This window comes from Electrophorus electricus, chromosome 10 (genome assembly GCF_013358815.1).
Source record: "Electrophorus electricus isolate fEleEle1 chromosome 10, fEleEle1.pri, whole genome shotgun sequence".
In the NCBI taxonomy this organism is placed as follows: domain Eukaryota; kingdom Metazoa; phylum Chordata; class Actinopteri; order Gymnotiformes; family Gymnotidae; genus Electrophorus; species Electrophorus electricus.
Window position 1 is genome coordinate 13,700,147 of NC_049544.1, and position 23,876 is coordinate 13,724,022.

General features: G+C 37.1%; 1 protein-coding gene across 3 annotated transcripts in view; it reads right to left on the reverse strand.

The window, feature by feature from the left end:
- The window catches only part of tsnare1 (T-SNARE Domain Containing 1), an 86,426-nt gene extending 73,657 nt beyond the window's left edge, over nucleotides 1-12,769 (reverse strand). Inside the window, exons 1-2 of one of the 3 annotated variants that reach the window (XM_027002407.2) lie at nucleotides 12,681-12,755; nucleotides 11,457-11,505 (exon numbers count right to left, since the gene is read on the reverse strand). The gene's annotated coding sequence lies outside the window, so the exon portion shown is untranslated. Of the gene's footprint in view, nucleotides 1-1,809; nucleotides 1,859-11,456; nucleotides 11,506-12,680 lie in introns of all 3 variants that reach the window. The other 2 variants (XM_035530892.1, XM_027002398.2) reach the window with 2 other exon arrangements.
- Nucleotides 12,770-23,876: the final 11,107 nt, after the last annotated feature.

Below are 23,876 nucleotides of genomic sequence, written 5' to 3' on the forward strand. Positions count from 1 at the left end.
TGATGTGTTTATGTGTGCATATGTGGTAGAGTAATGGAATTGAGTATGTATAATCAGTGGTGTCTGTGGTAGCATAGCGGCGCTAAACACAACCATCGGAAGACAGACAGGATTGTGAATGCCCACAGGGGAATGATAGAATGCCTCATCACTTCCTCTCATTCTGAATTGGCCCCCTCATCTCCTATTATCACTACAGCAAGGCTTAGCCCAGCATGAGAGAGCACAGTCACTGAGCGGAGAGAAGGCGTGGCTAAGGACACTGCCACCACAGCAGCCACGTCCTCTTCTCATACACATACAGCCTGTGCACAGCCAACTCGCTCAGGTGGATGTGTGCACTCTGCAGAGTTCACAGCGGATCCAGTGACTTTCTTGATATCAGAGAAAAGCTGGTATGGTATTCACCTTTATGGAGTAAGTGGTGGTACATATGTTCCCTAATATGCCATGTTCTTTTCTCTGACAGTCTAACAAATACACATACATTAATAAGACTGTGGTAGAAGGAGTTCAACATATGGAGATACTATACCTTCTAGCACCTCTTTATCTAAGTATTATACTAGCAGAGAAAGTGTCACTCACATTTCAAGTTTCCTGGGTTTACTATCAGAAGTGTGAAGCATGACCAAAGAGGGCAAATGTCTTTTCAGCATTATTAATCATGTGTTTTTGTATGTAATCCATATATTAATTTAAATACTGAAATACAGTATTTAGATACTTAGTAATATATCAATATTCAATATATTGACTATTGAATTGTAAATCAAGACACTTTTTAACATGACAAGAAGTTATAAAATGTATATCTTCTTTATTATGGTAATAAAAATTTAGTTTGGGTTTGGTATTAAGGTCTTTAAAAACAAGATACAAATCATTTAAGCTTGCCTATTTCGCCAGACAACAGTTTGCAAAGAGTATATCTTGCAAAGAGAAATATCTTCTTTCGGGTCTACGACTTCACTCTCAACATCCCTCAGCTTCATAATTGACTGTCCATTCTTCCACTCCTTCAAGCCAAGTAATTTCTCAGACTCTTCTCAGCAAGTAACAAAAATTGAAAATTACACACATACACTCACACATACACGCTTTGCCACACAAAATTGCCACGTCAAAAAGAAGCTCATTATTGAGATAAATCACCCAATTTTCTTCCAAAAATACACCAGATCCCACCTCCCTTACCACCACAAGCTGTCATCATCAGCCTCTGGCTGGGGCCTGAGCCCTAGTGGTGAGCTGATGTGAGTAATTCTATCAAACCTCCCATCAGCCCTTCTACCATCATAGGCTTCCTTATTTAGCATACACAATCAGCCCCACACAAACATTAAGATGTCTGAATAGCACAACAGGCCCTGCTAAAAAGTGTCTACAGGAGACGTTTGAGGCTAGTTTCAATGCATAGTGGTCAAAAGCTCATGAACGCTCCTTCAACCCTTAACAAGCTCCATTTAGACAATTAGACTGCAGAGGACTGACTTATGACTCACTCTTTCATAATTTCAGAAAACACACTGAGATGTGTTTTTGTGTTTCAGGTTTTGTATCCAAATCATGCAGCATGTCCAGCTGTGTATCCACACCACAGGCAAACAACTTTGGAATTATAGCATAGAAATGAGTGGTGCAACAAACTTGCTAATGATAAGAAAAGTAGAGATGTAAGATATACAATCTCAGTCTCAATCTTGGGCTCTTTCCTTGCTGTGGATTGGTTATCAGGGCAAGATCTCACCACAATTTGTCCTGGGAATACACATCTTTGAACACACTACAGTAGGGAGAATTACCTACTTTGTTCTTGATTCCATAGTTGCTTATCTCCAGAACAACATTGTATAATCTGCAAATGTGAGAAAAAAGTGTTTAAACCTTTTTGGAATTATCTTGATTTTTGCATGGCTCCTAAAATATGATCTAATATTTAGGGTTGCAATAAATACAGTCTTATTTAACAAAACTGACCCAACCTTTCATTATACCATAATAAACCTTCAAGGTTGCTAGTGGAATAGCCAATATCTGTAATAACTTAAATAATCTAGTTACTACAGTTTTTTGTCCCCAGAAGGGCATTCTTGGGGGTGAAATGGAAATATATGCCTCATGTTTTCACATCATGTCAGATTATAGCACATTTTTTATTAAAACTGATTGATTCATTCAGGACAATCGAAAAATATGTTGTTGTTGATTTGCTCCTGTGTTCTGCATCACGTTACAGGATGGTCAAACCTCTTATGAGTCTTAAATTATACACACCCTGACATTCTGTTATAAAATTTCTCAAAAAGACCTTCAGAATTAATCTTCCTTCTGGTAAGAATTTCTTGGAAAATTCATGTTTCCTCAATCACTACAAGCTATCTAGGTCCTGTGGCAACAAAGCAACACATCACAATTCTACCTCTACCACAGTTCTAGCTGCACCATGCTTCACAATTAGATTAAGGCTGTTTTTGTTATGCAGTATTTATCCAAATATAACCATGCGTTCATTTACTACAAAAAGGAAAATGTAAAATATTGTCTTGTTAAGTCTGACTGCCCTTATTCATTATAGAAACTTACTTACATTAAGATCAGATCATATTTTAGGAGCCATTCATGCAAAAATCCAGATAGTTTCAAAGGGTTAGATACAATTGTGCATAGTTGGTTAAAAAGTATATAGCTTGCATATTGTGCTTATACATACTTGTACACTTCAAAGCATGGCTCTGCATGATTATTGCTAAGCAAACATTTCACACATGAGTTTTCTGTTTCTATGGTGAAATCTGCAGCATCCATGTATACAAATGTACTAATCAACAAACTTTCCAATCTTCATTTAGTCAGCTACAGCTTCTACAGCTTGTTAGAATGCAGTTATTTGCTGCATTTGCCAAAAAATAGCTTATTAAAACCCTAAATCTATTAGTCTGAGGAGAACAAGAGGAGAAATGGAATCTTTTTTGAAGATGAAATCTTTTTTGAGGTTGTCACAAGTTCTGCCCAGCCATCTAGGACTGTCACATACAAATTCTCCCACACCAGGGAGACTCACCAGCTAACCATATCATCTTCACCAAAGTACAGTACTGATGTTCTACACCTGTTGCCTTCTAATTAATTACTATGGATCTCAGGATTGGAAAAACTACTCTCTGCCTAGCGAATTCCCTGTCACAAATGTCGAACCTGCCTTGGTCTCAGCCAGTCCTTCCTACATAGTTTATCTGTGCCTAGAAGAAATAAAAATGTCCGCATCTGGATCCGAACATACCTGTGTCCTAGCATTCCATAAAGAAGCCAGTTACCAGGTTACCAGAGAAGTGTTAAAAAGGAGTTACAGTGATGAATGAGGTGGACTGTGTAATTTCAAAAACATTTATGCCAAGGCAGAAATTATTTCTAGTTTTAAAGTCAATGAGACATAAATTTGTATATTGGGCAGACAGTTAGTCTATGCATATCACTAATGTGTAAAATACTGAGTGTCCGCATGGTGAGAGGAGAATTCAGAATGCTCAGTAACCTTCACTTAAACAGGGAGATAAAGACCTTGATGATTTCATTTACTTGAGAGGGTGGCAGTGACCTGTAGCCCATTTAATTCAATTATTGGTGGTGGATGAAAATATTTATTTTCTTTTTTTTTTGGCATGTTAGATATTTATGAGTATGACATTAAACAAGTCTGTTAACCTGTCATTCCCCATTATCATTTACTCATTCATCATCATTAGGACTCATTCACAGATTATTTTATCTTAATGTTAAATGACAAATTTTATACTTAACTAATCAATTCAAAAACACCATACACTAATTACTAATTGATGAAAGTAACATTAATGACACAAATAGCTTGTCTGAATAATGAGATTGCTGACAGGCTTCTGAAAAATATGCCCATTAAGTTCACTGCATCTCACAATATGAATAGTGCTAGTCATCTAATGAGACAGTCCAGGACATATACATTATATATATATATATATATATATATATATATATATATATATATATATATATATATATATATATATATATGCATTGTTCCATTTGCTTTACAGCATATTTAATAAAGACAATAAATAAATGGACAAATATAATAGACTGGTGGAAAAAGGTAGGCTTAAACATTTTTCCCCTCATTTTAATGCTAGCTTGTAACCAGCAGTCTACTACCTGATTATTGGCACTGACATACTGACATACTCCCTTGTTACTACTGATGGCAAAATGGTTGTTGCAGCAAATAACTCTATAAACACTGGTGATAAGCATATTTTCAAATCTGAGTGGGACCGTGGGATCCTAGGCATGATCAAGATTTCATAGTAATATATGCCCTAAAAGACAGGGATTTTTGCAATGAAATTTCTGATCTTGACCAGAGAACTGGGGGTATAATTCAAAAGGTTATGGGTTTAATCCTATGTATTAGCTAACACATTTGTACAACTTCTAATGATATTTGTAATTGAAAATTAACTCAAAATTAAGGTTTTAACAATTTCATTAAATTTTTATTTAATTTCATTAAAATTGCAAAATAAGAGAATAAGTGGTGTAACATTTTAGTTACTAAAACAGCCCAGCAGTTCTTAAACCACTGGTTGAAGGCATGCCATGTACTTTATGTGTACATTTGCACAGGGCTCAAAGCTGTGTTGTCAGTCTATAGGACTCTTTGTTGCACATGGCTATGAAATTCTCCCTTAGGGATTTCAAGCTGTTTTGGGGCTGGACTTTGGAAGAGTTATTCTCCCTCAGAGTTGTCATGGCTGCCTGGCCAGGGTTAGGGACAGATGGCCTACTGGACATCCAAGTTGCAGCCTTCTGGTTCTCTCCTCTTGCCACATATGTTTCCCCCTGCAGGATGGTGATGGGTTTCCCTTAATCCAAAATACTCATCTCCATGGCTACTGAGCCCAACTGCTATGAGTACGCTTCTGTGTACATATCCAACACACCTGAGCCCTGCATGTCAGTGATCCACATAAACTGTATTATAGTATGCATGATCAAAGAACCATTATGTGCATCAAATTCAGACTTAATTTAAATTATAATGTTTCATCATGAAATTATAATTATTATTTATCACTATTTATTTAACCCAGCAGATTGTGCTCTAGTATATGTAGTAAAAACTGTGTATACATTGTAGATACTGATGGAATTTAATGGAATTTTAAATAGAAACAATGAGAAACTGTCAGTACCAATAAGGATTTTCAGCCCAATATTCATAGCCTATGACAGGTGAAATCTGTGCTTCATGTCATTTGCCTATTTTCTGTACACTGTAAAATCAGACTTGGGTCAAATATTGTATGTGAAAATGTTGGTTTGGTGTATGTTAAGTATTTTAAAAATCTTTTTTATATACAGCACATGTAATTACTTTCTTGAGAAAAGTAATTGTTAATATAAAACATCAAGTATTAATTAAGCAATCAAGAGGCTAAACAAAAGAGTTCGATCAGTCTGGAATCTGCTCTTATACTTCAAACATTTACTGGCTTCACATTTATTTTTGTTTTTGTTTTTTTTTCCATTTGTGTATTTATTTACTTATTCATTTGTGAAGAAAAAATTATTTGCAAGCATTAAAAATTATCTGTCATCTGTAGCAAATCCTGACTTGGACTTTCCTTTTTTTTACCTGTCAATTTTTTTTCTATGTATGAACTAGCTAGCTAGTTTTCTTTCAGACAACATTATTGAACATTATTGTGAGAGTCAGTATTATTATGGTCGATGACTGACCAGAAAATACAGAAGGTGCATGCTGAGGTTGTATCAAGTAAAAACAATCAAGAAATGGTTTGCTCTATGAGGAAGCTAACAGCTAGCAGTCTTCCAATGTCTAAGGAGCTTAGAAGTGAGTGAACAGCTCTGTTGGTGGTACAATAATGCTTTGGTCCTATATCCAGCCCATTTTCTCTCTTTTTCAAAATAGCACAGCAGTAAATCCATAATTAGTTCAGATACTTCAGTTGACAAGTTGCTTAAAACATCCATTATAGTGTCAGGCCTCAATCTTAGTTCCAAACTAAATGGTAAATTTATATTCTTCCAACCATTTAAAATAATCAGCAACAAAAAACAGCAGATACTAACTCTGTGATTACAAAGAATGTTTGTGTTCTTCACAGTATTATATTACTGCAACTACATCAGTGATGGAATAACAATGTTATTATTCTTTTAACATTTTTTCTTTTATTCTTTTAACATTTATGTTTCTATTCCTAGCCTTATAGAAGTTTTGCAGTACAACTACAAAACCCCTATGGTCTTGCAAATTGCTATTATTCTACTATTACTACTACTACTACTACTAATTACTATTATTGCTCCAAATTGTTTAACCAGCATTAAAGAATATCTTAATTAAATTAATATCCATTTTATCTGCAAAGACAGCCTGGTTATAAATGTGCCACCATTAGTCTCAATACAGTAAAATTGAACCATTGTATGAAGCTGGCCAAAAGGAGGCCAAGTGGTTTGCAAATACCTGGTGCTTAGTATTCAGTCAAAAACTTTTATAGACAATGGATGATGCAGAAAACTTCATGTGTGACATTTGTTGACATTCACTCTATACCACTCTATACCATTATGAAAGTGTGGCTTTCAATTCTAACTGCTGAGAAATTTGGCCAAATGCCACTGTTGGATATTTCTCTGTGAGACTAAACTGCCCATTCATATCATCATCTACAATCAGTGAGAAATTAGCAAACCTTTTTAAAAAGGTTAAAACTGGCATGTGTTAGATTTGAGAAATTATGCTAATGCCCTGCCCTGGGCGTGGTCTAAACAAATCCTTGTAGCCCTGTCATAAGTATCTCATAAATATTCTAAGCCATTCTTCTACAAGTCACACTGTACTGATAACCACCATACACAAAACCGCCATACACTAAAAACCTTGGCATAATTATATTGACCTAGATAAAAACCTAGCTGTGATATATAAGGTAAAATGACTACCCTGAATATTTTTGCTAACTAAAATCTATTGGGATAAATATAAAGAATGTTGTGGATCAAATATTTCACAGAAAAGTAAACTTTAGTATCAGGTGCCCTTGTGAAAGACGTTCCCAAACAAATAAATTTGCTGTGCAGAACCAGAAACTAATTTCATTAGTGGCTGCCATTTGTGGGTGATTAAGGCCTGTTCTCACAGAGCTCTGTACTGGACACAAAGTTCTCAGAGGTTAATAACCAGTTACAATTAATTACTCAGCCAATCTGATACAATCAATGAGTCTCTCCAATCACAATAGAGGAGAGAGAGAGAGAGAGAGAGAGAGAGAGAGAGAGAGAGAGAGAGAGAGAGAGAGAGAGAGAGAGAGAGAGAGAGTTGAACATAAGCAAGCCATATGAATATCCTAGCCATGCTGCAGTTCAAGGTGAAGGCATTAAGAATATTACAATGTTATGTTAAAACAGCATGTCACAGTTGTTGGAAGGAACAATGGCTGATATGTACATTTGCCTTAGAGGTGACCTTTTGCATGCATGTCTATTAAATTTTGCCACCTTTAACAAACTAGAACACAAAATCCCCAGTTCATATTTTTATGAATTCCTACATATTCACTTCTGCAGTCATGACTGCATTCAAAATAAACTGTTGGAAATACATAAACAAACATTAATAATCTCTCAGAAAGCATACAACACTTATGCTTAGAAAACTCACACTTGAAAAATGGTCTTGGCTTATAGCCAGTCAACTTGTTTAACAGTCATGTTCAAACAGCAACATAAACAATATCACAAATGTGAATGGGCACTGTCTAGTCATGGGCTCTCTTTGGAAGCAGGGTCTTACTGACACAGCCCTTTCATCCTTTCCTGCCAAATAAGAGTGTCACATATTTGTATGAGACCTGATTCTCTATCAACTTGAGTACTGATTAGTTTATTAGGTGTGAGGCCCTGACCACCCTTCATTTTTAGCTAACATTTCCAACCTTACAGGCTTGTTTTCGGGATTGGGGCCATCTCATCTGCATGGCATTACAGATTACATTACAGCCATGTTTCTCTTCCATGGTCATACAATGCTGTCCAGTCACACAGATTTCAAGCAAATTACTTCTTTCCATGATGTGTTGTTTTTGTGTCGTGAAGAGCAGAGTCACTGTTATGTGCTGCTTTACCTCATTAAGGTAAAATGTAATAAAAAAGAGTTCTTGAAATTTTGACTGATGAAAGTTGTGTTTTACTTGTGGTTCATATAGCATGATCTTATTTTCAGAGGTGGGAACTAACTAATGTTTTGTACTTCATTACTGTACTTACTGTACTACTGTACTTTAAATATCTGGGTATATCTGTAACTTCATATTTTTTCTTTGAGTCAATATATTTCATATTTATTCTTTTTTTTTTAAAGTCAATAGTTTTAACAAATCGAAATCCATCTGGATGTGAAACAAGAACAGATGTATGAGATCCTATGAGATATATGTCTCCACATTTCTACAGGTCACCTGTGATTGATTACTTTTATAGCTTATAGGCACTGCTCAGCACCATGCAGGATACGTTTTAGCAAAGCAGAACTGATTTTTTGTCTCAAAAGAGCACACTTGGATCCAAATAACTGAGAAATAAGTACTGCTTAGATGATTTAAAACATTCTGGAGCTCTTGCTACATTGGGATGGTGGTACTTACATATGTTATTGTAGATGGTATGGTGCTTTTCCTCCACTCAAAACTGACAGCAGGTATAGTAACACACAGGTATAGTATAGACCATTACTTACAATGTCACGTGTTGTGTACATCTAATCACTCGAATAAAACCCTCAAACATTACTTTTTAAAGAAACGATTTTTTCAAACTTTATGTATATCTAAGAGCATGTACTTCTATACTTTTGCTTGAGTTATTGATTGATTGATTTAAACCTATTGTTTGTTATAGTTATTTATATATAGTTATGTAATAGTTATTTTTAACCAGAGTACAATATTTGTATTTGTATATGTATTTGTACTTTAAATCAATTAAGGGACTTAATGCAAGATATATCGGAGGTAAAAATTGAGATAAGAGGGAAACAGCTGTTAACTGCAGTGTGTGTTCCTGGTGCTGTTCTTTTCTAGATGTCCTTCCTAAATGTGATTATTTAATGGTTTTATTTCTTATATTTTACTTTTCATGATATTGCAGGATATCCCAGGGCTTAACTACTTAGTAAAGGATAAGTATCAGCTAACGAATACTGTTTAATATTTTAACATTTACAGTTTGATACATAATCTCTATCATAATCATAATCATAATCACTATCAAAGGAATTCTGGACACAAGTTGAAACAACAAATGTAGCAAGTATTGGTGATATAGACAGTCAGAAGAATGAGCTGCATTTTCCATTTGGCCTCCCAAAATTGCCACTAAAATAAATGAATATTAAAGTAAATAAACATATAAATAAGAAAACAATACAGTACTGATATAAAACTGCTAAAACACCGGCTGACATGAGTTTATAAGAAATATATATGTGTCATACATTTGATATTTATTTAATTTGGTCAGCTTATGTTGTTCAACTTCTACCTCAAAAACATGTTGAATCACAGTTTCTATTAGTCTTTTTCATGATAGTGTTGCTGTTAGCTGCTGCATATCCCTTGGCTGTAGTTGTGATCTCCTTTATAAAAGCAAAAAATTTAGCTGCAACAAAATTAAATAATTACAGATACATACAAATCTTCCTTTTATTGGAATCGGACCTGAGAAAGTAGTCTTCAAACACCTGGCTAACTTTCTGCCTTTAAATATCTATTTTGACAGCTATTTTAACAAGAACTGCTCTGATACTGCTGTTAATGACATCTATTTAAATAAGGCATCTAGGCAATAAGGCAATATCATCTTTTATTGGTTGATCACAGTGTAGCCTTTTGATACTATCAAACATACAATAATTTTAGATTTGAGAACTCAGGACTCTCAGGAAGAGTTCTACAATGCCTTAGATCATACTTACAGGGTAAGAATTACTTTGTTCAAATTATCAAACCTATCTGAGTGGGTGCCTATGACCCAAGGTGTCCCCCAGTGTCTTCTTGACTTTCAGTCAAAACAAGAATTTGGCAAACTCATTCATGTACTTATTTCTAACAGGGATGATTAATGGAACAGTGTCCTTGTGGGTCTTTCAAAAAGACATTAAGTACATTCAAAATGCATTCAAAATGTTCTTTGTAGAAGCAAAAGAATGGGATATATCACTTGAATTTTGAAATCTTTATGCTGGTCCCCAGTATATTACAAAAGTGATTTTAAGATATTATTACCTATTTGTAAATAGTTTGGGGCCAATACATTCAGTGAAACTATCTGATATGCTCAAGCAATATGATCTGAACAGGATTCTCAGAACACTACTCATTTAGGTTACCACTCATTTAATTTACTTTAGACCCTATTGCATTGTGTATGAAATATGTTATATAAATAAATTTGCCTTGCCTTGCCTTGCTTGTGTCATGGTGCACAGGGTACCCAGCAGAAGAGGCATGGCCACTGACTGACACACACACACACACACACACACACACACACACACACACACACACACACACACACACACACACACAGTGCCTTATTTGTCCTCTCCCTGTTTAAATCCCACTTGTACTCTCCTCCAGTGCTGTATAAAGCTTACAGGTACTCTCCTGCAGTGCTGTGCTTTGCTTGCCTGTAATGTATCAGAATCGACATCATAAGTGTAGCTGCTCTTCTGCGTCTCAGTGTTTGAGTGTTTACTGCCTGCATATTTGAGTTTTTTACTTTCATTTTTTGAGCTGGCTGCTGTGCCTTTTTCTTTGTTGTTACACTCTCATCTTTACAAGATTTATTATTTAAAAAGAGTTTTAACTGAACAACATTTATTATACAAATGCATTCAAAATATGACATTTAATAGAGCATTAATAAAGTGGGAAAGAAATACCATTAGAATTATAGTAAGTTTATCAGTAAAAGGATGGAACCTTCTGATGTTGCATAGGAACAAAGTGAGAGGAATACTGTAGAGTGCTCAATGCTATGGTAACTTTGATTGGCATTGGTTGTTGTAGTTAGCCAAGACCAAAATTTTGGGCCATAATCATCACAATTATTTACCATATGAAGGGGATGCCTAACTACTATAAAAATGAAAGGTAACTACTGTAAAAAATTGTGAGGATCTTAAATTGTCATTCTTATCTAATTCAATTGCATCATTAATTTTAAAATGCATCAGTGCATTTTGATCCAGAAATGGCCCGTCTTAACAGCACACCTATCCAAAACACATGTCCAATGTATGTGTTTTTTCATGGCTATAATATTCAATTGACTTGAATGATATTGAAAACCTGTGGTCTGACCCGAAGAGACTGTAAAGAAGGACATACCTATACCAAATGTTTCTGCCACAAGCTCCCTGACTGCATGTTCCCCACCCTGAGAAAGCACAGCAGGAAAAAACTCCATTATCCTAATCATAGGAGGCTCCACCGAATACTGAACAAAGGGGTGCCAACAATTGTTTTTTTTTATTTTGGGGAAAATGTATATGCTAAAATTGTGCTGTATAATTAATAGGAGGAAGATCAAATATGTTCGATTTTTAAAAAATATATTATCGAATATTATTCTTTGTTTTCTTTATAAGGGATTCCAGTCATTCAAAAGAGACTATTATGTAAGTTAATATAATACAATACACAAGATACTCTAAACCGAGTTGCAATAATTTATCACATGCAGTTTTACTAGTAGTAGCTCATTGTGAAGAGATCATAAAACTCATGATGCATGATACTCTGTCCACATTAGAGGAACAATTTGGGATAGATACTAAAAATGAATACCCCTTTAATGCCAATCAGATTCAATGAGGAGAGAAAGTCAAAAAATCAGAAATGCCAGCATGGACAGCATATGAAATACCCAAATTAGGAAACAAAAGCAAGACACGTGAGAGTAAGGTATAATATATGTGGAACATTGACTAGAAAAGGATGCTGTTACCATTAGTAGCAGTAGCAGTAGTAAGTGCAGTAGAAGTATTTAACAATAAAGACAATTATTTTATTCATTGAAACTGATATTTAAAAAGTACTTGAAATCAATTTCAGAAATGTTATAAATTTGATCAACAAAACAACAGCAAAAATAATGCCAAACTCATGTTATTCTTTCTGTATAGTTAATTGGCCTGGGAAAGAATACATGTGATTTTTGTATCTGCCTGACCAGCAAAGATGTTGATAAAGAAGTCTCTGATGTTGAGTACCGAGGGCCCATTCATCAGCTGCAACAGCATAGCATACCTACCATCCCAAAGGCCATTTAATCTGCTAAACAAAGACATCCACACAGTTCCTAAATGTGGTAATCTAACTGCAGGATGCATGCTCTAATGCATAAACATGCAGACACAGATACACACTGTTGATCTTGGATGCTGTAGAAGGAAAACAGTATGCCTCCTCTCTGGCCTACTCCCCCCTTCCTCTCCTCTTCCGTGCTCCCTCCATCCTCTCCCACTAACCTCTTCCCTGCACTAGTCTCAACAGTGAGAGCAATACCTTCAGCGAGATACACAGCAAAGGAAATAGATTCTGAAACAGTACCTTTTTTGATCAAGCACTTTGTCTTAGCATTCACTCCAGACGCAGTATTAGAAATCAGATTCAGTCTAGAATAACATCACATGACTCTGTGCCACTTCCTCCTCTTTCCTGGTCATGTGACATGGATAAAAAGGGAGCTTCTGGGATGTGTAGTTTGAATGAAATAATCATAAAAAAGGTAATGAGTTAAATTTCATTTGAATTAAATGAGAAATACATTGGAGACTCAATCTATGTAGTCAGATTTAACTACCTACATCACTGCAATGCATTGCATTGCACCATTTTAAGATAGGAAAAGCATTAATAATCCCTAAAAGACATTTTACCAGTAAACCAGTGCTGCAGTTGAAACAAACAAAGAAGAATCCCTATAAAGCACTACATAAAATATTTAAAATTATTTAATTGTCAAGTTAAGCTATATTTGTGCTATAGTATGGCTTGATACAATTTGCTTGGAACACATATTTTTAACATGTTTCTTGAACGTTGCCTTGTGCCTTTTGCGGTTGGTACATGCTCAGGAACCCCGTGACCCTGACTTGGATTAAATGGTTTAGAAGATGAATGAATAAATGCTTTTTGAACATTAAAACATACATTTGTATAGTGCCGTTTATGCCAGTTTTGTATCCCAAACACAGGTTAAGCTAATCTTTCATTAAATTACTATACATACTCAGTGGGAATTCTCCTTCCTGGCATGAGAATGGAACATATCCTAACAGGACTGTCCAAACTGCAGACACAGGGAGGAGGCTGACCAGCAATATTGCATTAGTCAGTGTGTGTCATGGTCAGTCCTTGTATGTTTTAAGAGAGAGAGGGTGAGGATATACAACACAAACACACACACACACACACCCACACACACACCCTTCTCTGATGTAACAACAACACAGCTCATGTCTGCCACAGGCAGAGGGGGAAGAGAGAAGTGTTAAATGCAAGTGGCAGACTGAAGCAGTACAAAGGGAAAGTGGATTAACGGGAGCAAGATGTTATTGCGAGCACCTTAGCAACACACTCTCAGTGTGGGCACACACAGAGCTGCTGCACAATGTCCCCAGTATGATGACATTGATGTGTACTTTAGTGGTTTCCTCAGTGCAACTCACCTTGGCTGCAGTTACCCAAACACCATCATTCCCATTTACCCTCACTGCTCATGAGAGACCTAGAATACATGGTGTCCTGAACTAAAGCTATATTTCTGAATTGTCAAAATTTACTTGATCTTATAGCCAGTTTATTTGACAGGTGTGAGTCTGGCTGTTCCACCTATCTGAACACAGCATGTAATGGGCAGGACTAGACTGACCTGTTATCTGCTACATTCTCTCACACAGACTTGGGGAAGAACTGTACTGATGGGTTGTGATAGGAAACAGCATGAAACAGCCTCCAGACTGAATTATAGATGGCTTCCATCTGCTGACAGAGGGCTGGTCTGTCAGGCCTCCTCAGTGTCACCACTCTGTGTGCTAAGTGATCTGGCCTTGTTCGCTGTCACCACCCCAGGAAAAGGAGATCCCCTCCTCTGTGACATCTCTCTGTCCTATCCAAACAGAAGTTACAGGTATATATACAGATGCCATGTGCCAGTGCAGTTTAGCTCACAATAAAGTGACATTGATTTACACCATGGAATTTACACCATGTAAAATCATAACAAACCAACTATTTTACTGTTTTTTCTTCTTCTGTGTAGTTCTCCATCAGCCAGGATTAATTAAATTAAATGACTAATTTAAAGCTCTTAATTGGCACCCTATAATCATATCCACTGGAACTTCTCTTACACTCAAGTGGAAAGTTTATTTTCAGTAATACAGTCTACACTTCCTAGAGGAGAGCCCTTTATATATATATATATATATATATATATATATATATATATATATATATATATATATATATATATATATATATATATATGGCTCTATCAGCTGAATCTGAAATTATTTCAATAGGGGACAATCGCACAGGATGAGTCACACATTTAATTAAATAATTAAATATGGCTACTAGAAGTTAGAATTTGCATGGCTTGCCATTTTCCACTTACATTTTCCCTAGAAGCCTCTAGCTTTTGTGACTTTCCTTAGTGTTGTGTTAAATAAAGAGCATTAAATTAATTTTGAGTCTCTTGCCTTGCTTGTTTGGCATTACAATAGCCAAAGCACCTTAAACTTTAGATCAGAACAGGAAAACTGATTTGGAGATATAACTTTTTTTCTCACAGTAGCAACAAAAGGGTAATGGAACAGTGAACTAATGTGAAGCCATCTCGCCGCAGTGGTGAGTGGACTTTAGAGGTAATACTGTAAAGCAGGGTGCTTCAGTGCCATTACTCCTACTCCCCCAGAGTAATCACTTACACAACTGCATACTACACTGCTAGCCTTGAGAAGACAGCCTGGACAAAAGAGACAAATTATAATCTATAACAAAAACAGAACCACTCAGGTAGGTGAGGCGAGTGCTTACATAGGGCTTTTTCTGAAAGTGTGGATCGTGCAGAGTTTCATGTTTTATCACCAGTGCTCTGACAGAGCAGCAGACCTGTGGGCCCGATTATATGCCATAATAAAGTGCAGGTAATGAAACGTAATGGCCCATACTCTGTTCAGAATAATGAGTGGAACAAAACTGTACAGATTATCCCTGCCTGCTCTCAGGAGCTACCTGGGTATTGGTTTAATGTAAAACACCTACTTATGCTGCAAAGAAATCATCCCACATTATCTGCATTACATCAACCTACAGAATGTTCCATCTTACATCTACAACCATGCAGAGATATCTCTCTCTCTTAGGAATACATAGCTAACAGTGGATAAAATTGGCTGTGGATAAAGAACTGCTCAGAATGTCTAATTCTTGTCAAGTATCCGAATCTCCTGTGACCTTCCACCTTCTCAATGCAGGTTATAGTGCCCAGCACCTTTTTTATCCATACTTTGAATCTGTTGCTGTGACATGTAGGAGCAATGTTTATTAAGGTTAAAGCTATAATCAGAAGGCATAGTCCAGTCCAAGGTCAAAGAGCCAGAATCTCGCTAATCAAAACCGGAAATCATAAAGACATGGAGAAGATTACAACAGTGGAAACTCTGGAAACTGCAAAGGGGCTTACAACAACAAAGACTGACAAACTAAGGCAGGAAAATGAGGGTTATATAGGATACAGGGTGATTAGTGGAAAGGAGACACAGGTGGACACAAGCAAGGGTGGAAATATGCAAATCACCAGACAAGGGCAGGGACAAAACCGAAGCACTAACAAAAAACAAAATCACACGGCGCATGGAGCTTGGCGACATGGGAATGACAATGCCCAAGGGGGGAGTCCATGACAATTTCTTCTGATTTTAAAACCACATGAGCTGTGAAGAATGTTCATCTGTGACTATCATACTTCTGAATGGTTTCTTAACATAAAAAAAAAATGTATATAGTTATGGTGAATCTAGAGGGGTTGCTGAATAAAATCCTGAATAAAGCACTATTGAATGTTCTTTAGCCTCCTTTCAGTAAATAATGAAACACTTAATGACACACCTGGATTTTAATTTACTCACTATATGCAAACTTGACCAGATGCATTTTACATATTATATATGACCAGAGTAGTGTGTCATATACTATGTCATATCATCTATACACTCATGCCTTTTGCTTTGTCAGTGCTTTGAACCCAGGGAGTCTTCTATTTTGCATTTCAGCTTGGCTGTGAACTATGTTTATTTATGTTCATTTGTGAAAAACCTGAGGTTTGGAGTGAGTTTGCAAAAATATAATAAATTGGGGCAAATTGTAGCTACAAAGTCAAATTTGGGTAGCTACAAAGCCAAATTGGCTTTTGTAGCTCAGTGGTTAAGGTACTTACCTTGTAATTGGATGCTAGCTGGCTCAAGCCCCACCACTGCCAAGTTGCCACTGTTGGGCCCCTGGGCACTGAGCACAAGTTGCCACTGTTGGGCCCTTAAGACTGAGTTGCATAAGTTGTATTCAGTCATAATTGGAAGTTGCTTTGGATAAAAGCATCAGATAAATGTAAAGTAAAATAGTTAAGACTATACAACATTAGTTTTGCTGAAAGTGGATTGCATGATTATAGCATTATTGCATGTATATAGATCACCAAAATCCATGAGATTGAATAGCTTTCTCACTGTCTCACTGGGCATCAGGCTATACAAAATATCAGAAAGACTGGGTGATGTGTTGAAGCAACTAAATCTGAACTTCCATCTAGTAAACTTTCAGCTCACTATTTAGTAATCATATTACTATTACATATTATTCATAAACCTCTGATTCATTACCTTCTTTGAACCTAATATGAGCAGTATGGTTATGTGAGTGAGAAATGAGAGACTGCACTCACTGGTGGGTTCTGAAGGTTTAAGAGCTTAAAAGTGTGTATGCATTTGATGCTTGTTCAAAAAAACAGTTGACACTAATGCTAACATACTGTGTTTGAACAAAAAAAAAAAGGTATTTTAAGAATAAGCCTAAAAATACTTCAGAATACTTCCAAACAGGACCAAATCTCTATCAAAACCAAATAATGAAAAAGAAAACTTAAAGCACAAACAAAAGAATCATACTTTTTTTTCCAGGTGGTAAAATATGAAAATAATTTTTAAAATTCTGATTTGCATTCACCAAAGTCTTAGGAATGTTTCCTTTTTTTTTTTCCTTGCAGTTTAAAAATGAGGTTATTAATATGAAATTCTATTGTTATCCATCATTACAAGATAAATGTGTGTGTGTATAATGGGGGGATTTTTTTTTTTGTTGTTGTTGTTTTTAAAGATCTTAAACACAACTAGTATACTTTTGGAGTTTATTCCAAATGGTTGTATCACATGCTGGGAGCCAAGCAACAGCAGTTTTAAACAGCTCCCTACTGACAATGCCTCTCCTTTGTGTTTCAATCAGCAGCCAGGTCAGATGTTCCCACTGGCAGCCATTACACATTGTGATTTTCTTAACAGAATGCTGACACAATTAGGAAATGGGAACAGGAATTAGATGACGTTAATTAAAGTAAATGAAATGGACTCAGCATAGCTCTGGACAAGGGTGCCAAAGGTGGGAGTGTAATTTACATGACATGAGGACTTGAGTGTTAAATGCGAAGGACTGGCTGAAATGCTGGGCTCCTTTTTTTCCTCTCAGCAAACAGCCCAGGCTGCAGCGCTGGAGCTACTTTAATATTTCTGTGGGACTTAGATAATGGATAAATTCCAGTGAAGGGCCAGGAGGGAATTTCACTGAGAGACAAATGAGGTGACATGCAGGGTTTCAGGGTGGGGGAATTATTTTCAGATTCTATGTGCAGTGCAGGATGTGTTTATGTGTGTGTGTGCACATTGTTTTTTTTTTTTTGTCTCCAACTTGCATTAAGTGATGGAAAATGAAACTTTTATGAATCTTGCATGCTTCAAGATGCTTCTAATAATAAATAAGTTAAATTTTCTGCCTAAACTTTTATTTCCTTTTCTTCCATTTGATGCTGCTCTGAAATTGATAAATTCACATGCCACAGATTACAATATAATTTCTCACCAAGACAGAAGTGCACTGAAAATCTCTTACAGGCCATTTTCCATGGCTCACTTCAGCATATATGCAGCCCACATTCAGAGAAAATGTTCAGCACCTTACTGTATTACTGAACGCTTCCCAGAGAAGGCTCTTTCCACTAACACTGTAACAACATTTGGCTTATACTCAGAACTGTGTATAGAATTGAGTAAGCCTTAATTAATGTGCTTGAAAAGTTCTGGAATATTTTCAGCTCACATTATATATTACTGTTTTTACTTACCATATTAGACACTTCCTTGCCTTTACACCATGAAACACCATAATTAGGTTGTATATACTTTAATGTAAATAGCATTGTCTTCATCAGGTAAACATGTATATTAGGTCATTACTTGCATCCAGTTTTACCACTAAAGAAAGCCAGTAATGGTAGATGTTTCGTTCTGGTGGGTAGGTGTGGGGGATTAAAGATGTATTCTGGAGTATGATGTGAGCATGATTGATCTAAGCAGGCATACAAACCATCAGAACAAAGCTGGTAAGCAGTTGGTTCCCAATAATGATAAATTTATCACATTTTCAGGAGTGAAATGTTTTGAGTACCATCTGTGACAGAGCTTATGTGAATGATCTCACCAGTAAACTGAATTATTTTGATCAAAGGGTCACCGAAAGGCCATATGCATGCCGGCTTATATAAGCATATCTAAAAATATACATTTAAATACACACAGACACACAGAGGTACTCTATTCTGAAAGCACCCATTCATACTCATAAAACTCATTCAAAGAAAAGCATGGAGAATCCCATGCTTAGCTCTACTGGAGAAGGCTGCAAGCAGGAAATGCAGATATGAACAATGTAAGTACGCTGAAATCCAACTGGTTTATTAATTGGGGATGCTACCTGAGTGCTGAGGCACGCTTCCTGTGTTTAGTCAATGATGTTTAGTCCTCATGCAGCAGAGCATTCTCAACAAGACAGAAAACTTCAGTAACCTCTGAATGAATTAAAGTTGTAATTCATACCAATAATGCTGTGTATTTTCTGAGTAATGGCTTGCATTTTGAGGTAAACGTCACACTGCTGACTTGTATATTCATTTTAACCCATTGTACACATCATATGTAAAAGAAATTATAAATGTTTCTGTATTTTTAAAAAATCGTTTTGAACATATCAGTATAGAGAATACTAGTGTTTTACAAAAGAACCATACTTTTATTTGTTAGACTTTATTTCTATTATTATCTAGTGAAAAGTCTTAAAATTAATTCAGGGCAATATCTTTCATCTCCAGATTGTCATCTACTGACTTCAACATCATTGACATCTGTTATAACATTGCAAAAAGTCCACCAAAAATACTAATTATCTATATTTACTCCATCATTTTATTACTGCCAGTGAGTCATCAGACAGAAAGATATACATTCTGATATGTCCTTTGGCTTGCTCATTAGCAGTCTAGACCTGCTTACTGTAAAGCTGCTTTGAGACAATATCTGTTGTCAAGTGCTATATGTAAATAAGAATGAAATGGAATTGAATATTGTGTGACCTTTTATAATGGAATGGGTCTGCATTCATTCCATAATCTCTTGTTCATTCCCTGCTGATTAAGTGCATTATTTTTAGTTACAACTCTGGGTTCTGGAACATGGATGAAAGCTTCTTCTGGGTTCTACCTTACTTATACATACATTTGTGACCAGAAAACTAGCAAAAATTCTGGTTTTCACAAAGTTTGCTGCTTCAGTTATGGTGGCAATTTGCATTAACTCTAGATTGTGAAGAGTGATCAGATTCCTTGCCATGAAAATTAACTTAATAACAAAAATTACTGCATTCCAGCCACTACATTTCAGCCCTGCAACAAAATGGCTTGCTAACATAATTTCAGTGATCTTCTCATTAGCTCAGGAGATAGTGTTAACGAGGACAAGGCAACTGATATCAATCTGTCATGCTGATTAGAAAAGGAGACTAGTTGCTTTAAAAGGGTGGTGGTGCTTTAGGTTTTCTACTGTTAACCATGGTTACCTCCAAGAAAACATGTGCAGTCATCGTTTCATCAAAAGGGCTTCACAGGCAAGGACATTGCTCCTTGTATGATACCAAAATCAACCATTTATTGAATCATCAAGAACTTAAAGGAGAGATGTTCAATTGCAGTAAAGAAGGCTTCAGAGCGCCCAAGAACGTCAAGCAAGCACCAGAACAGTCTCCTAAAGAGGATCGGGTCAACAACCAGTGCGAAGCTTGCTCAGGAATGGCAGAAGTCAGGTGTGAGTGCATCTCCATGCACAGTGAGGCGAAGGCTTTTGGAGGATGGCTTGGTGTCAAGAATGGCAGCAAAGAAGCCACTTCTCTCCAAGAAAAACATCAAGGACAGACTGACATTCTGCAGGAAGTATAGGAATTGGACTGCAGAGGACTGGGGTAAAGTTATTTTCTCTGATGAAGCCCCTTCAGACTGTTTGGGACATCTGGACAAATGATTGTCTGGAGAAGAAAAGGTGAGCACTACCATGAGTCTGTGTCATGCCAACAGTGAGGCATCCTGAGACCATTCATGTGTGGGGTTGCTTCTCATATAAGGGAGTAGGTTTGTTAAAAAGTTTGCCTAAGAACACTGCTATGAATAAGGAATAGCATCAAAACGTTCTCCAAGAGCAACAATGGAACAATGCTTTTTCCAGCATGATGGCGCACCATGTCACAAGGCAAAAGTGATAACCAAATGGCTCTGTGAACAAAACATTGAATTTTGGGTCCATGTCCAGGAAACTCCCCAGATCTCAATCCCATTGAGGACCTGTGGTTAAGCCTCAAAAAGAGGGTGGACAAACACAGAAACTGATCAACTCCAAACACTGATTTGGCAAAAATGGTTTGCCCAAAAAATTGCCCAGAAGCTGATATCCAGCATACTAAAGCGAATTGCAGAAGTCTTAAAAAAGAGGGGTCAACATTATAAACATTAAGTCTTTGCTTAAACTGGATGTATTTTTCAACAAAAAGTTATATGTTTATAATTGCACTTCACTATACCATATAAACATCTGACAAAAGGATCTAAAAAAAAACTGAGGCAGTAAACTTTGTGAAAACCAACTTTTGGCCATGACTGTACATTGAGACAATGTTTGAGTTTCTGTGCCTAATCATAAGAATATTCTGTTTTCTATTTTGGCAATTTTATAAAATTGATCACTATGTGACTGGACAGTAAACATTCATAGTTTGAAATGTTATATACATTTAGTATGTAACATAGCACTGTCATGGTTGCCCCCCATCTGACAATGAGGTTCCCATGTCGACGACTACCATGTGTTCCCTTATTTTGGTTTTGGTCTTGTTTAACCCCATGGCTCATTTCTCCGCCCCTTATTGGTAATGCTGGTGTCTCATTATTCCGCATTAAGTTGTGTATTTAAACCCTGCATTTTTCTTAGCTTGGTTGTCAAGTCTTTGTATGTGCTCCTTGTCATTGTCCTCTGAAGTTTTCATCTTTCTAGCCTACTGATTGTTTTCATGTTTTTTTTTTACCTTTTTATCTGTTTTGTTCTTGGTTTTCTGTTAGTTTGTCTCCCCTTTTTGGTTCTCCAGTTATCAGTGCTTGCTTTCTTTGTCACTCTGTTGGTTTAGTTATTATGTATACCCTTTGTAATATTAAAGAACTGCATGTCTCAATGTTACAAGTACAGAATGACCAAACTGTCTTAGTCAGAGAATAACATGACATTAAGTGAGAATTCAGCCAGAGCTTAATGGTACCAGTAGGGGTTGACAACACACAGGTTGGAATATCTGTACTGATTACAGTAGTTCATATTGTTTGTGAACAAGAATATGTTTATTATTAGACAGGTTTGTGTGTGTATTCATTCTCATTCATATATATATATATATATATATATATCTATCTATCTATCCACTGGAACTGTGCACACCACTGTGTCACGTCCGCAGACCTGAACGTTCTCCATTTCCCTATCAACTGATTCACTTCCGTGTCTCCTCCCCTTTGTGTATGGCTGTTCTGAGTTTGTCCCTAATTGCATTCCTATGTAAACCCTGGTCCTGCATCTCTTGTTCATCAGTCATTCTTTGTCATTCAGTGTCTCTCATTGTTTTTGCTAAGATGTCGCTCGTCCATGCGCCGCGCTCATATGTTTGTCCAAGCCCCTAGCTCCTGTGTCTCTCATTAGATTTTGTTTGTTCTCGCTCCTCGCTCCTATATAGCTTGTATATTCCTGTTTAATCTCGCATCTTGTTTCCAATTCCTGTTCCCGGCCCTTCCTGATCCAATTCCTGTTCCCGGCGTGGAGGAAGCCACCCATCCTGATCCAGTTCCTGTTCCCGGCCTGAGAGAGGCCACCCATTCTGTTACCAGGTCTGTTCCTGTGGTCGCGCCTCCGGACCCGCCGCCGCTGGACAACGTAGCCGCGCCTCCAGACCTCCCAGACCCGCTGCTGGATGCTGCAGCCATGCCCCTGGAACTTCCCGACACGCCGCTGAACGCTGCAGCCTCGCCTCCGGACCCCCTGGATCCGCCCCTGGTCACCACAGCCATGCCCACGGACCTACAACTGACTGCTGCACTCCTGTATCTGCCATATAATGTTGGAGTAGCACCTCCAGTCCAGCCAGGTCCTGCTTCAGGTGCTACAGACACCTCACTGCCTGGTCCTCCTCATGGATTGGATGTAGCCAGGCCATTTCCCATGCCTCATGTTGGTCTTAGCACCATGGTTAATCCTTCTTTTGACTCTCCTGTGCCAAATAAGGCTGCTACAGGTGGACTCCCTGAGATACCTAGGACTCCTCTGCTCCTAGAGGCTATTTTGTCTGCCCCAGTGATTGCTTCTCCTGTTATTACCTCAGCTCCTGTTCCTGGTTTCATCTATGTTCACATCTGCAGACCTGTCAGTTTCCATGGTTTCTCCTCCCCTTTGTGTCCAGCTGTTCTGAGTTTGTCCCTAATTGCATTCCTGTGTAAACCCCATTCCTGTCTTGTTTGTCAGTCATTCATTGTCTCTGCTAAGATCTTGCTCATCCATGCTCCGCACGCATATGTTTGTCCTAGCTCCTGTTTGTATCTCATTAGATTTTGTTTGTTCTCACTCCTTATTCATATGTAGTTTGTATATTCCTATTTAACCTCGCATCTTGTTCCTCACCCCACGTCTGTTTTCTCCTCACGCTCCCTGCTTAGTTACGCTCACTGTCTATGTGTAATGTTTAAGCAGGGACGAGGGGAAAGGTAGAACGCAAAGGCAAGAGGCTATTAAATAAGCAAGGTTAACAAAAAACACAGGAAGCTAACATACAGAGACAAAGGGAAAACACTGAGGCAAGTAAAACGAACTAAGTATACAAATAAATCAATTGCAATAAACAGCAACTTTACATGAACAAACTTACCAAAATAACCAAACTAGAAGACAAAACACAGGGCTTAAATAACCAAGACAAAATCAGGCACTAACCAGACTCAGGTGAACATGGGAACAGGGGGAACCAAAACACAGACTGGAACGAAGGAACAGACGAGGGGCAGCCAAAACAAAACCAAGGAGCGGAACAAGGAAGAGAAGGAAAAGCAAAGACAAAATAGAG